Below are 13,243 nucleotides of genomic sequence, written 5' to 3' on the forward strand. Positions count from 1 at the left end.
GGCTCCACTACTTCGGGCGGCAAAATGTTTAGAGCCGCCCCTGAAAACAATCACATGGAAATACCCTCTTGAAATCTTGGAACAAGCATTTTCAGACTGATGATACTTTAGGGTGTGGATTTAGTCTCCTTTGAATATACTGATGTTTTCTGTCTCCTCAAACTGTGAATATGTGGGCAATTAAGTGTGTAATGCTATTCTAGCCAGCCATGTTTGAGTTATCCCCTTTGTGTGTCTAAATCACAGGTCACATAGAATATTCAGTAGCTATGTGATCCATTGATGGTGGCTTTCTGTTGTATCAGCACTCTGAAGTCTAATGCAAATGGAGAATAATGAAGAGTTGCTTTCATTATAAAGGGGACAATTTCCGAATATTTACAACCAAGATATAAATCATGCTTAACACATCATTCAGTGTAATGGGTTCCTGTAATTAAATGGGAGCTTTATTGAATAAATTACCAGTGTGGTAATTATATGTGTAATACTATTGCTATATCTCTGGCAAATCCTATGACTTTATTGCAGATAAAACAATGACCTTGTCTATTTTCATAATGCTTGATTATTTGAAGAGGCTGAAAAAATTTAATTACATATTGTCTGTGAAGTCTTTAAAAAATACTAGTAGTATTAATATTGGTACAGTATGGAGACAATATAATTGTGGGTGCTTTTGGTATTCAGTACCATTGATATCCTATTAGATTCTGATGCTCGAACATCCCAGTGTGACCACTGGAGTTTTGTGTGTGCAAGGAAATGCAGGATAAAACTATTAGTGAGTAGAATGATAGCTTTCTGTGCGATGTTGTATTGATTTTTTAGAAAACAGGCTGGAGATTAAAAATCATCAGCACCTAGTCAGAAAGGGAATCCAGAATATTTTTTTAAGGAATTAGAAAAGCTGTGTGTACTTTAGATTGGTTATTGATAACTTGCTTACAACTGATATTTATTGTATATTAATTATTACTTACTAAATTTGTAGTTTCTTCCTACCTTTGGCAGCATTTGTTTTTTTTTACAACTCTAATGAAACTGTCACATAAATACACAAACACACCCCTCAGATGTTTGTGTTACATTCTTGCTGGGTCTGAGGTTGGTTGGTTGTTTTAACTGTCTTCTCCAAATACACACACATGCCAAATCTTTACAGGGACTGTGCTGATCCCTGTAGGATCACGTTCTGTTTTAGTAATAGAAAGTGCAGATTAATTGTCCCCAGTCACTGCAGGAAGACAGACAAGGCACCAGGAATATAGTTTAACTAGGTTTAACTTAGTTTCCTATATGTAATAAGTTATCTGGAAATGACTTGTCCAGTGCAGGTCATGCTTTCTTCCTTGACCTGTACCACCTCAGGGTAGGGTGCCTTCAGCCCCATCCTTTCCAGTCTTTTTCTCATATCCTAGCCGTGTTGCTAGGACTCCAACACCCTCCCCGCAGAGAAAGTTTGAGGGTATAGGGAAAAGGCGTTGGTCTCTCACTGTACCAGACATTAGAATCCGCAACATGGTTCCCACCTTTGTTAGGTGATGTTTTCCCCTAATCCTGATTTCTGTTCCATTTTTTCAAGGAACCAGGCCCCCTCTTAAACAAGAATATGCACTGGGCACCTGACTAGCATCACTCCTATCTAGATTCCCAGACTATTAGTCCTTCCATAACATAAGATCTGTCCAGTCCACAGACAGGTGTGTATCCCATCTCCCTGAATAACTCAGGTACTGAATATGCAGTTTCACTTTGGGCAATCATCAACCTTTCCTACTCACATAATTTAGCCACCAACCAATTTACACATCTCTTGAGCAGGTTGGTCCACCTGTGAATGCTTGGAAGCTCTCCAGCCAGACCTTTCAATGGGCATCTGAGGGCAGGAAAAAGGACATGGTTCCACGCCTAATCTCTTTCCTTTAACATACAGCCTCAGACAGACTATAAATTTGAATGCTCCCTCCTATAGCCTATAATCCTTTGGCCCCTGTTCCCAGTTGTACTGCGGATGTAGCCACCCAAATCCTAATGAAAGGGAACCAAATTTACCAGGAGGAAAATTTACCTGAACGATGAACTGAAATTTTGTGAAGTAACTCTCTTCCTCATGAAAGAAAAAGCTGTCACCAGCAGGTATCTGCACTAGGCAAGCTTAATGCTCTGATTGGGAAAATCCTTGCCTTAGCCTCCCCTTGCTTAGCCACTTGTAGTACTCTGACTCAGCTTGTTACCCTCAATCAATTTTTGACACTGAGTCAGGGGGTCTAATCTCTGCGCCCCTTACTGATCCCTAAACTCCAAAGCCCTATCTCACCACTCCCTTGCTTATCCTCTAATAGCCTTCTATTAGCCACCTCTCTAAGAACCTTCTAACTAATCCAGACGTCTCTGTAGGGGTTGATTTCTCTACCCCTTAATCTCTGGGCAATAGGAACCAGGGAATCCACCATCCCATCCTGGTCTAGTAGCACAGCTGTTGGAGTGCTGGCATCTGAAGTCAACTCTGCCGGCTGCTGATAGCTCCGGAAGAAACTTGGGGGGGAAAGGAAACCCCTCCGGCACCCAATCTTTTTGTGGAGGAGCCTCTAAACCCCTGCCCAAAGGAAACATTATGGACACCATGCACTTAAGTTTCCCCCTCCCTCCAAAGTTCCACTGAAATGACTTTCTGGCCCTTACAAATCAGTGATTTCAGCCCACAGGAAAGTCCCTGAGTCTTCTCCCACTGATCTTCCGAGCTCCACACCCTAGTCCAGTGGAATTATAGGGGGGAAATAGTTTAGCCAAGACATCCAACTGCCCCTAGCCATGGAGAAGGGAGGGAAGGGAGATGAGCCACACTCCATTAATGCCTTCCTGCTTCTCCCTGGGGCAAGAGGGTTTTGGATCATCCACTGCCAAGAAATCAAGCTCTGCATCCTGCAGTGGATAAGAAGCCAACCCACTGCAATGTCCATCCTTCTGCACGTGCTCTCTGCTGGGACTCTCTGGATGATTTCTAGCCAGTCCTTGCTGAGACTCCCACTGGTCATCTTGATGTTACTGGGATTTCCTAACTCCAAAGGGGTGGCAGCAGCAGCAATTGGAACTGTGGCATGCTCCTCCTTTGCTGCCTTGCTTCCTTGCAGCTGCTGTTGCTCTGGGGGACAGAATGGCCCCCTACCCAAGTAAAGGGGCACATAAACTTGAGCAGGATGGAAAACAAATTGAGAAGTGTATTCTCCAAATAAATGCTGTTTCAGTTTGACCAAAACTGTTCATGAATTCGGGTGCAATTTGATGAATAATTTTGGCCAACACGAAAAGGAGAAAAATTCCCCAAGAAGTCAAAATATTTCATGGTGACATTTTCTAAAAAAACATTTTTCTTTTTATTTTGAAATATTTTTTGTTTTGAAATCTAGCTAGATTTAACTTTTAAAAGCTAAACCCAAAGCAAATTATTGGTTTTGTTGAGATAAAGCTGAAACATTTTCATCTGAGTTGACTCAAAGCTATTTTGTTGTTTTTGTTTATTTTTCAGTTCAGCCTCTGAACCAGAAAATCAGTTATTCACTCTCAATGCTCCTCTTGAATCTGCAAGAGATAGTGGGCTTCCACTACATTTTTCTATACACACAGTCAGTCTAGGAATCCCCCTCCTCCCATCTCATAGCTCACTGGAGGCTGAACACACATAAAGTGGAATGTAAAAATAGAGGATTTAAAGGAGCCAAAGTTTTCTCCCCCTGCTGGCCCAGATAAAGCCTCCCTACCCTACATCTAAGGCTGCGAGGGAATTTTATGGAATAAGAAGAAAGGGACTGCAGTGGCTTTGACTTTGGAGAAATAAGAGCAGATTCTGATCTTAGATATGCTGCTATAAATCCATTGACATAGAGGAATTATTCCAGATTTACACCAATGCTACTGACATCAGAATATGGCCTAGAGAGACATGTTAAGAGTTTGAAAAACATCTCCAGTGATTACATTTGTCTATTAAAAATAAAATATGCAAATGTCTCCAATTAATAGCATATCATTTTTTTTTATTAATTTGGAGTCCTCAGTCATTATGGCTCATGAGAGGATTACTGAGATTTTAACTTTGTGCTTTGAAAAGTCATAGCAATCATCACTCAGTGTAAAAAAAAAAAAAAAGAACATAACATCTTTTATGAAATTCACACTATCTCTCAATGTTCAATGGAACGTGAAAGTACATGCACTTTGTATGAATATGGGAATGAAGAAAATTTATCAAGCAAACATACCAGTAGTTCTTCAAGAATTTGTATTGCTTTGGAAATATTATTTTTCAGAGATAGCTTTTGCTATCTGTTGGCTGAGGGATGGATCAAAGAACACAAAGAAAATTATTTTTCTTCTTTTTCATGATTAAAAAAAGAGAGAAGAAAGGAAAGAGCAAACATTCCTAAATGTTAAGGCATCAACATGTGTTTTATCTGCTTCAATCCTGATAGGTATGGACTAAGTGCAGAATTTTTCACCCACAATGCCAATTGTAGCTTTGCTTTTTCCCCCACTAGAGTTTCCTACATTTTCACCCAGTGAAACAAATATTTCCATTTGTTAATTCCCACAGGTGAGCAAAGCATATGATCTCTGACACATTATACAGTTACCAATATAAACTGAAATGAACATCTAAGTATATCAGTGTGCAGAGGACTCTGGCCCAGATTTTTAAATATATTTAGGTACCTTAAAGATGTAGCTAGGCATCTACTGGGATTTTTAAAAGTTCTCAGGCGCTGAATGACAGGTTCCTGCATACTTCTACCTTTTCATGTTCTCTGTATGTATAAATATCTCCTGTCTGTGTGTTCCATTCTATGCATTTGAAGAAGTGAGCTGTAGCCCACGAAAGCTTATGCTGAAATAAATTTGTTAGTCTCTAAGGTGCCACAAGTACTCCTGTTCTTACAGGTGCTGAAGTACAACTGAAATTGATCATCTCCTCCAAACTTTGTTGTTGTTTATGTGGCCAAACCATGATGTTTTAAGAGTTCTATTATAATACCACATTTTGAAGGATTCTAGTTTTTTATCAATTGTTTAAACATCATCCATGTTTCACAGCCACTTTAATGCAGTCCAAATGTAAGTTTTTAAGAACTGGAATTAAGTCTTGAGATATATGTCCCTTCTCAGTAATTTATTTTTCCAGAATGTCTCTTTGGCTACTCTTGTAGCTGTGTTGGTCCCAGGATACTGTAGAGACCAGGTGAGTGAGGCAATATTTTACTGGACCAGCTCCCATTGGTGAGAGAGATAAGTTTTCAGGACATGAAGAAGGGCTCTGTGTAAGCTCAAAAGTGTGTCTCAACAACAGAATTGGATTCAATAACAAGATATTGCCTCATCCACCTTGTTTCTTTGGTTCTTGCTATTCTGATACTAACTTCAGTTTCTGATCTTCCATCTTCTGTAATTATGCTTCCTAAGTAGTAGTAATTTTTTCACTTCCTGTATGGCTGCATCATTTGCTGGAATCTGCATGTTTTCCCAGGGTCCTTGCATACCACCATAGTTTTTGTCTTGTCTACATTCTACTCTAGACTACGTTTCTTGCCATACTCATGTATAATCTCCACTAACTTCAATAGACCTTGTAAATGAGTCAACATCGCGTTCATCTGCATGCTAAAGATTATTTACCCATTTTCCAATCATCTTAATACCTTTTTCAGTTTCTTGAATTAATTTAATCAAAGAATCTTCTATCAACGTTGAATAAAGTCAGTGGCATTTACAACCTTGTTTCATTCCTCTCTTCATCACTAAATAAATAAAATCTACTTCTTAGGCAACTACATACCATTAAAATTGAGCTCTAGATTTCTACTGGCATACAAAGTGAAAATTTTGAAAACACTTCCAAGAATGTGCCCTTGATATATATCTGAGAAAGCGTAGATGTAGCTGTCACAGTTAAGGGCAACTGCACACGTGTCTTCATCCCTTCTGACTAGGGTGTTTCCAGGCTGCACAGTTCCCTGATTACACTGTGAATTCTCCAGCGACTCAAACTGCCTCAGCACTCTGGCTTTGCCTTCTTTCCTCAGAGGTTATAAACAGCAAAATCACTCATAGGTAAGCTGCCACACTGCTCTTTCTAAGCAAGCACATTTATTCTTATGGCAAAAGCATTACAGAGAAAATATATTAAAAACAATGAAAACTTGAACACATGTTAATAAGCTTATCAGAGATCACCACAACTCCAACAAGGACTCTGCCAGGTGAATAGTCCTTCAAGGCCATCACGGGGGGTTTTATTTGGTTACAGTATCACAACAGCTTTTGCTCAGAAGAAGAATATTAATGAAAAATGTAGTCCTCCTTTTACATTACCTGAGTCTTTGATCTGGGAATAGGCAATTCATAGACAATGGATTTCTCCTCAAGGCATAGCTTCAAAAGATTGCATGTGGAGATGAATATTTGCAGTCCCCTCCTCCCAAGTATTTTCTAGGAAATACCCTCAAATTTGTTTATCCCAAAGATTCCTTCTTGTCTGGCCAATTGTTTAGAAAAGTCAATAGCACTACCTAGGGTTTACATTAGTCATGTCTACTCCACACAGTAATAAATACATATTTTCCTTTTTAATACAATGAATGGCTAAGATATTCAAAAGTAATTGAGTAAGGTTTAACTTATTTCAATAAGGCTTGTCCAGGATATTGAATGAAATTGCCATATCTGTCACTTCATTGTAAACCTGTGAATGCTGGATAATCAAAAACATCATTTCAGAGTGTTATGAGAGACTTCCTTTTGAGGAGCTGAGTGTCTTAACTTTTGGTAGCTCTAATGGAATCTGAAGACATGTTGGAAGATCAGGCCCTTAGCAACAAACACAATCTCAAGGTAGAACAGAACATTAACCATCCGATCACTGCAGTGGTCTCCATAATTTCATTTTATTAGTAAAGCCAATGAAAGGTGAGGGCATTCAGAACCTTTCATGACTGAGCCTTGATTAATATTACTCTGATTATTGTAATGTTTATATGAAGGCCTTGTTGTGCAAGATGCTCTATAAACTCAGAGGAAGACACAGTATTGCTCCAAAGGGCTTACAAAACTGGTTGAATGATTGTAATATAATATATGGAGATATAGCTATCTCATAGAACTGGAAGGGAATCTGAAAGTTCATCAAGTCCAGCCCCCTGCCTTCACCAGCAGGACCAAGTACTGATTTTGCCCCAAATCCCTAAGTGGCCCCCTCAAGGATTGAGCTCACAATCCTAAATTTAGGAGGCTAATGCTCAAACCACTGAGCTCTCCCTCCCTTTTATGGTTGGGTGGATGAATCTAAACCCAAACTATGTAAGAAAGTTTATTATTTCTGTTTGGAATATTAGAGTCCCCTTTGCCAGACCCAAGTTTTTCATGAGTTTAGTTCAGCAGCTTAGAGGAAAATATGAGCAGGGTGTGAGAAAAGGTAGGCTGTTCCCTTAAGGACTAGCATGATGAGGGGAAGGAAAGGAGAGAGAAAGAGAGACACACACACTCACTCACTCTCTCTCTCTGAAATCCTGGCCTCATTTAAGTCAACAGGAGTTTTGCTTTTGACTTCATGGGGGTCAGGACTTCATTCAAAGATTTAGCAATAGCTTATAGAGTCTGATTTCTACAGTGACAGATAACAAAAATGGTGATACTGCAAATATTAATCAGTTCAGTTGCAATTATTTTTTCTTGACATCTCTTTGGCTTGGAAAAAAACATATTTCTTGCTTAACATTTCTCAGTTTCTGGTCCAAAGGGGATAAGAAGCGTGGGCTGCCATTTTAATGAAATATCCTGAATGAAATAAACCCAGCTGTCTTTGATGATCTCAGCATACCAATTATACCAATGTTGGGTAAATCTGCTGTTGTTGCCATGTACTTGAATTATGTGTACATAAATGATACAAGATACTTCAAAGACGCAGTATTGGGCTGGTCTGTAGTTGTCATGTTTATACAGCAAGCACACCAGCAGATAAAAAGAGCTGTGACACATCACTACAATAAAAATAGTTGGGCTATTCTATCAGAGATGCTTTATTTGTGTAATATATGTACCTTTGATTTTGTTATAAATCTGTTATCAACAAGGCCTTTGTAATTGTCATTGTGTTGAACACAATGGCTAATTAGAACTTCAGCAGATAAGATGGAACAACACTGTTAGCCATAATGGGTCTATGATACGGATGAGCTGTTCTGTTCTCTCCAATAAAGGGCAGGGGGACACCATACAAGCTAACAATTGTATTATGGTTGAAGCTGATTGAAAAGACAAGGATGGGAGGGTATTTGAAAGCTTTAAAAACTTCCAATTTCTGAATCAATACTTGAATAAAAAAATTAAAAATTGAAATTTCAAAATGTGAATAACATCTCCTTATACATGTGGTTATAAAACACCATAAAAAGGTCACAAAAGGACTTCAAAATTTTTTTTTCAACATTTGAAGTGCATGTTTAGATAGCAGCTGTGTCCCTGCAAGAAGAATATGGTCTCTTAATGCAATAGGACTAACTCAAATACTTTTAAATATGTTACATATGGTACATGCACATCTAGCTACGAGAGTATCGTTAGATTTCAGAGTAAACCTAATATACATGGATTGGTAAATCTGGTTTATCTCTTTTACCATATGTATATATTTGTTTATGTAACAGGGTACTGTCCAGGAGACCTGGCCAGGCCCCTGTTAGCCCCAGCTCCCATTAAGGGGAATTAACTGGAGCTGGCATGGTATGCCTCATTGCCGTGCTAAAGAAGAAACACCTGTGAGTTTTATGGGCCGGTGGCTGTATAAAGCTTACAGGAAGCAAGCAGAAAAAGGGAAATAGGAAAAGGAGGAGCCCTAGGCTAGAGTCCCTAGCTAGCTGCAGAAGCCAGTTGTCCCCTGAGGGGCTACCTGAACTGAATTGAACTGTATATAAAAGGTGGTGGGAACAAACACTGAAAATAAAAGGGCCCCAGTGTTTGCAAAGAGAGGTCTCCGGTTGGTTTTTGAGAGGAGCAGTGAAGCATGCTACTGCACATTGGAGATTGTCTGGCAGTTTGAAGCCAGCATATGTGGTTGGTGACCTGGCAATGGAAGATACCCTGCAATGGCTCACCAAGTAGCAGGAGCAGGCACAGCAGGCCCTGCAGAACCTCCAGCAGGCCCACCAAGCAGAGAGACAGGACTTTTTGGCCTGGCAGGCAGAACAGCAGCGGAGCCTACAGGATTTTATCTGCGAGCAGACCAGAGTACAGGGGCAACTCTTGCAATGTATGGTAAGTCCTATAGCAGGGGAGGGCTCAGGTTGGCCTGTCAGCAGAGTGGTACTGGCAGAAGTTCTGGTCAGTAATATGGCCCTGGGCATTTACCCAGAGACCGAGGGACTAAGCCACATGCTGGCTGAGACCAGAGATGCAGACCCTTAAGGAAATCCTGGATACCCTGATCCTCAAGCAGTTATTACAGAACCTCCCAGAGATCATATGTGTGTGGGTGAGATAACACCAGTCAGGCACTGTCAAGAGTATATAGAGGCCGAGGGAACCCGGAGGGAGGACTGACCCCAGAAGGACAGAGACGGGGAGGGGGGAGACAGTCAATCCAGTTTGCTGGGAAAGGACAAGAGAAGAAGAGGGAGCAATGAGGGGTGCCTGAAAGGCCTGTCTAGCTAACATGCTGGCAGTGTGGGAGACCAGGTCACACGAAGCGGGATTGCCCGGATATGGTGTGCAGGTGGGTGGACTTTTGCGGATGGACTGAAGTCAAAGGGCAAAACAAGGGGCCAAACTTGTCCATCATGCCTGTGAAGGTGTGGAGAAGACCCTAAATGGGCCTGTTCGACACAGAATCTAGCTAGTGCAAAAGGCCCTGGTGAAGCCGCACTGGCTCATCACAGGGGCAAGGATGGCCCTTGGGTGTATACATGGGGACAGGAGGTCCTGCCTGGTAGCTCAAGTACCCCTGGAGGTGAAAGGTTGCTTCAAGTGGAAGCGGGTGGGGGTACTGGAAAGGCTACTGTACCTGGTAGTGTTGAGCTGGGACTGGGGCCTTCTGTGTGGCAGGAAGTTGTGGTATGGCAGTCAGCAGCTACCCCCTAACAGCTAGTAGTTTTATAATAGCTGGCAACCATTCGGGGAAATTGGACATGTCACAGACACAGTAGCCTGAACTTTTGAACTGTCTTACCTTATCAGTCTTAACGCAATTGAAGCTGGTCCTAAGCTGGTTTTTGCTGAGCAGATTGCAGAAGTGCAGGGTTTGCTAACCACCAATCAAATGCTAACACGACTGAAGCCTGTGTGTGAGTGTGTATAAAAGATTATTGTTTTTTGTATGGAGTAGAGTTTTTTTTGTACCAAGGTACAGAACTCTCCTTTCTTCTGCAGAATAAAGCAACCTTTCCTTATCCCTGTCTGGCTGTCATCGCCTCTCAACTAGGCGAACCCAACATTTCGGTAACAGTGGGATACCTTGGGAGCAAGGGGGAATACCGTAAAACCAAGGATCCCAAGACGGGGAGATGGGTGTAGTCCTGTTGACAGTGAAAAAAATCCTAGACAACAAAGCCCAGAGTGAGTGGACCCATAGGAAGTGTATATGGGAGAGCAGGTGGGGAAGGGTCTGCCAGATGAGGAGACGGATCCAGGGAAGGAACCCATAACATCCCTCCCTGTAGAGGAAGCCCCGAGCCTGCAGGTGCAGGGGACCCCCCTGCAAATGGGGAGAATTTAGATCCTCAATCCGAGATACAGAAGGGGCTGGGAATGGGGTGTCCACTAGGCTGTGACTGGTGTGAAGACCTACTGGCAGAGGAGGAATTAGGAGGGCCACCACCTCCTGGAGCAGTGTACATTCTGTGGGAGAGAAATGGATGTACCACCAACTGAAGTGGACCCAGCCCGGAGTGGAGAGCCTTCCCCAAAAGGACTTCCCCCCTAGTTAAAAAGCGAAAGGGCTGAGGAGCAACAGGGCCACAGTAGGCTGAGCCTTGCCCATCTTAAGGGGGGAGGCATGTAACAGGGTGCTGGCCAGCAGACCTGGCCAGGCCCCTGTTAGCCTCAGCTCCCATTAAGGGGAATTAATTGGAGCTGGCAGGGTGTGTGGCTCAGTGCCAGGCTAATGAAGAAACACTTGAAGGTTTTATGGGCTGGGGGCTGTATAAAACTCACAAGAAAGAAACAGAAAGTGGGGGAGGGGGACAGGAAAGGGAGGAGCCTTAGGCTGGAGCTCCCAGCTAGCTGCGGTCTACCTGAACTGAATTGAACTGTATATAAAAGGTGGTGGGAACAAACACTGAAAATAAAAAGGCACCAGTGTTTGCACAGAAAGGTCTCTGGTTGGTTTTTGAGAGGAGGGATGAAATGCGCCATTACAGTCTTATATATACACACACACATTAAAGGCTGGAAATAATTTGGTACACCGGGGGCTATGATTTTACATTTTTCTTTGCAATAAACTAATATTAAAGAGCATTAAAGGTGGTCATTCTTTAAATATTGGTTAGGTGACAGAGGGCCAACACTATACATTGGGGGGATGGAGGGAAGAGATATAGAACCTGCCAAGAACTATGTTATTTTTCAATGCCGTAGTCAGGCAGTATCCTGATTTTGTTATTTTTATCCTTACAAAAAGGTCAGAGTTCAATATTGGATAGCTGCTATTTTTAACTTCAAATAGAAAAGTCATTTACTCTCTGCAAGACTAGATTTATAAAATAAATACTCTTACATAGCTCAAGAGTCTGATGGTGTCCAGGAGTTTCTTGAAATTTCCTGTGAGTTCCAAATAGCTACTCGTTCTCTTTGATGCTACAGTCCAGAGAGCTCGTTAGCCCTGTTTATTTTGCATATTTTCTGGTGCTTTATTATTCTTGGTATAAGAAAAGACTGAGTTTTTGTAGCAAGGCAATTACAGATTGCAGTTATTTTATTTTCATTTCTTGATCTCTGACAATGGGTGAAATCCTGTTCCCACGGAAGTCAATGGCAAGACTCCTATTAACTTCAGGAGGGAGCCAGGATTTCACCCAATGCGCTTGACTCTACACAGATGATAAAGTCCCTGGTTCAAGAAGTTCATAATCTAGGGGGCTTTAGGTCACTCGATTAAGGGCCCTCTGCACCTTGCAGATTCATACACTGTAGAATATTTAAATATTCATAGATTTTTAAGGCTAAATGGGCCTATTAAAATCATCCTTTATAAACTTTTGCATAGCATATGCCATACAAGTTCACTCAGTAATTACTGCATCAAACTCATAACTTCTGATGGAAGCAAAGCACCTCCTCTAGAAAAACATCCAGTAGTGATTTAAAGAATTAAAGTGAGGGAGAATCAGCTACATAGATGATACAGTCTGTTTTTATGCATTTGATGATTTAAAATGCACCCATTTGAGTATGTGTCTCAGATTGCCTAGTTTCTTCTGCCTTATTTGAAAGATACATTCCACTCCACCAGGAAGGCATAGAGTTAGCAGGCATTTGAACTTCCGAGGTCTTATTCAGACTCATGTACACATGGTATTCTGGCACTTACATATCCCAAAGAGAGGCATATATTGTTTTCTCATCAGAGCGTGCACCCACAAAGTGCTGAGACCCTCCCCCCAAGTTACTGGGTGCACTCAGTTCATCATAGGATTAAGTCCTCAATGAGCATGGTAATCCTTGTACCCTCTAAAATCCTGCTTTGTTGCTGAAAGCTATATAGCTGGCTAGAGGCTTGAGTGCTCAGAATCTCCCCGCACCTAGGCACACAGTCCTGGCTACAGCTGGGCAGAGCATAGAAGTATCTAGGACAAATTATGAATTGTACTCAAATTTAATGTGTGCATGTGCTTTGTTTGATAGTTTTTTGTTGTTTTTCTTTCAAGAAGCTTGTACGCCACATCTCTGGTGTAGTAGTTTGGCTGTTTGATAATAAACAGAAATTATGTGACAGAAGATAAAAAAAATGAGTGAATATGGCAAGACAGTGTTAACTCCAGCGGGTTCTTCTAATAAATTTGAATGCATTTTATTCATTTCAGTCAATTGCCTCTAATGAATTTGGACTGGTTGAACAGTGAATGAATAGGGTATACATATGCATGTGTGTGCATACACACACTTACAGGATCTCAGGCAATTGCCTTAATTAAATTTGAAACCCCTCAGAGCAAACTTATAGGATTATAGGATCACCCATGAAACAAATAGAGGT

The 13,243-nt window shown here is 41.3% G+C and overlaps 1 protein-coding gene across 1 annotated transcript in view; it reads left to right on the forward strand.

Moving 5' to 3' along the window:
• Window positions 1-13,243, forward strand: part of LOC127053138 (neural cell adhesion molecule L1-like protein) — a 1,307,741-nt gene that overhangs the window by 259,324 nt on the left and 1,035,174 nt on the right. The gene's annotated exons all lie outside the window — the stretch shown is intronic.

This window comes from Gopherus flavomarginatus, chromosome 6 (assembly GCF_025201925.1).
Source record: "Gopherus flavomarginatus isolate rGopFla2 chromosome 6, rGopFla2.mat.asm, whole genome shotgun sequence".
Taxonomy (NCBI): domain Eukaryota; kingdom Metazoa; phylum Chordata; order Testudines; family Testudinidae; genus Gopherus; species Gopherus flavomarginatus.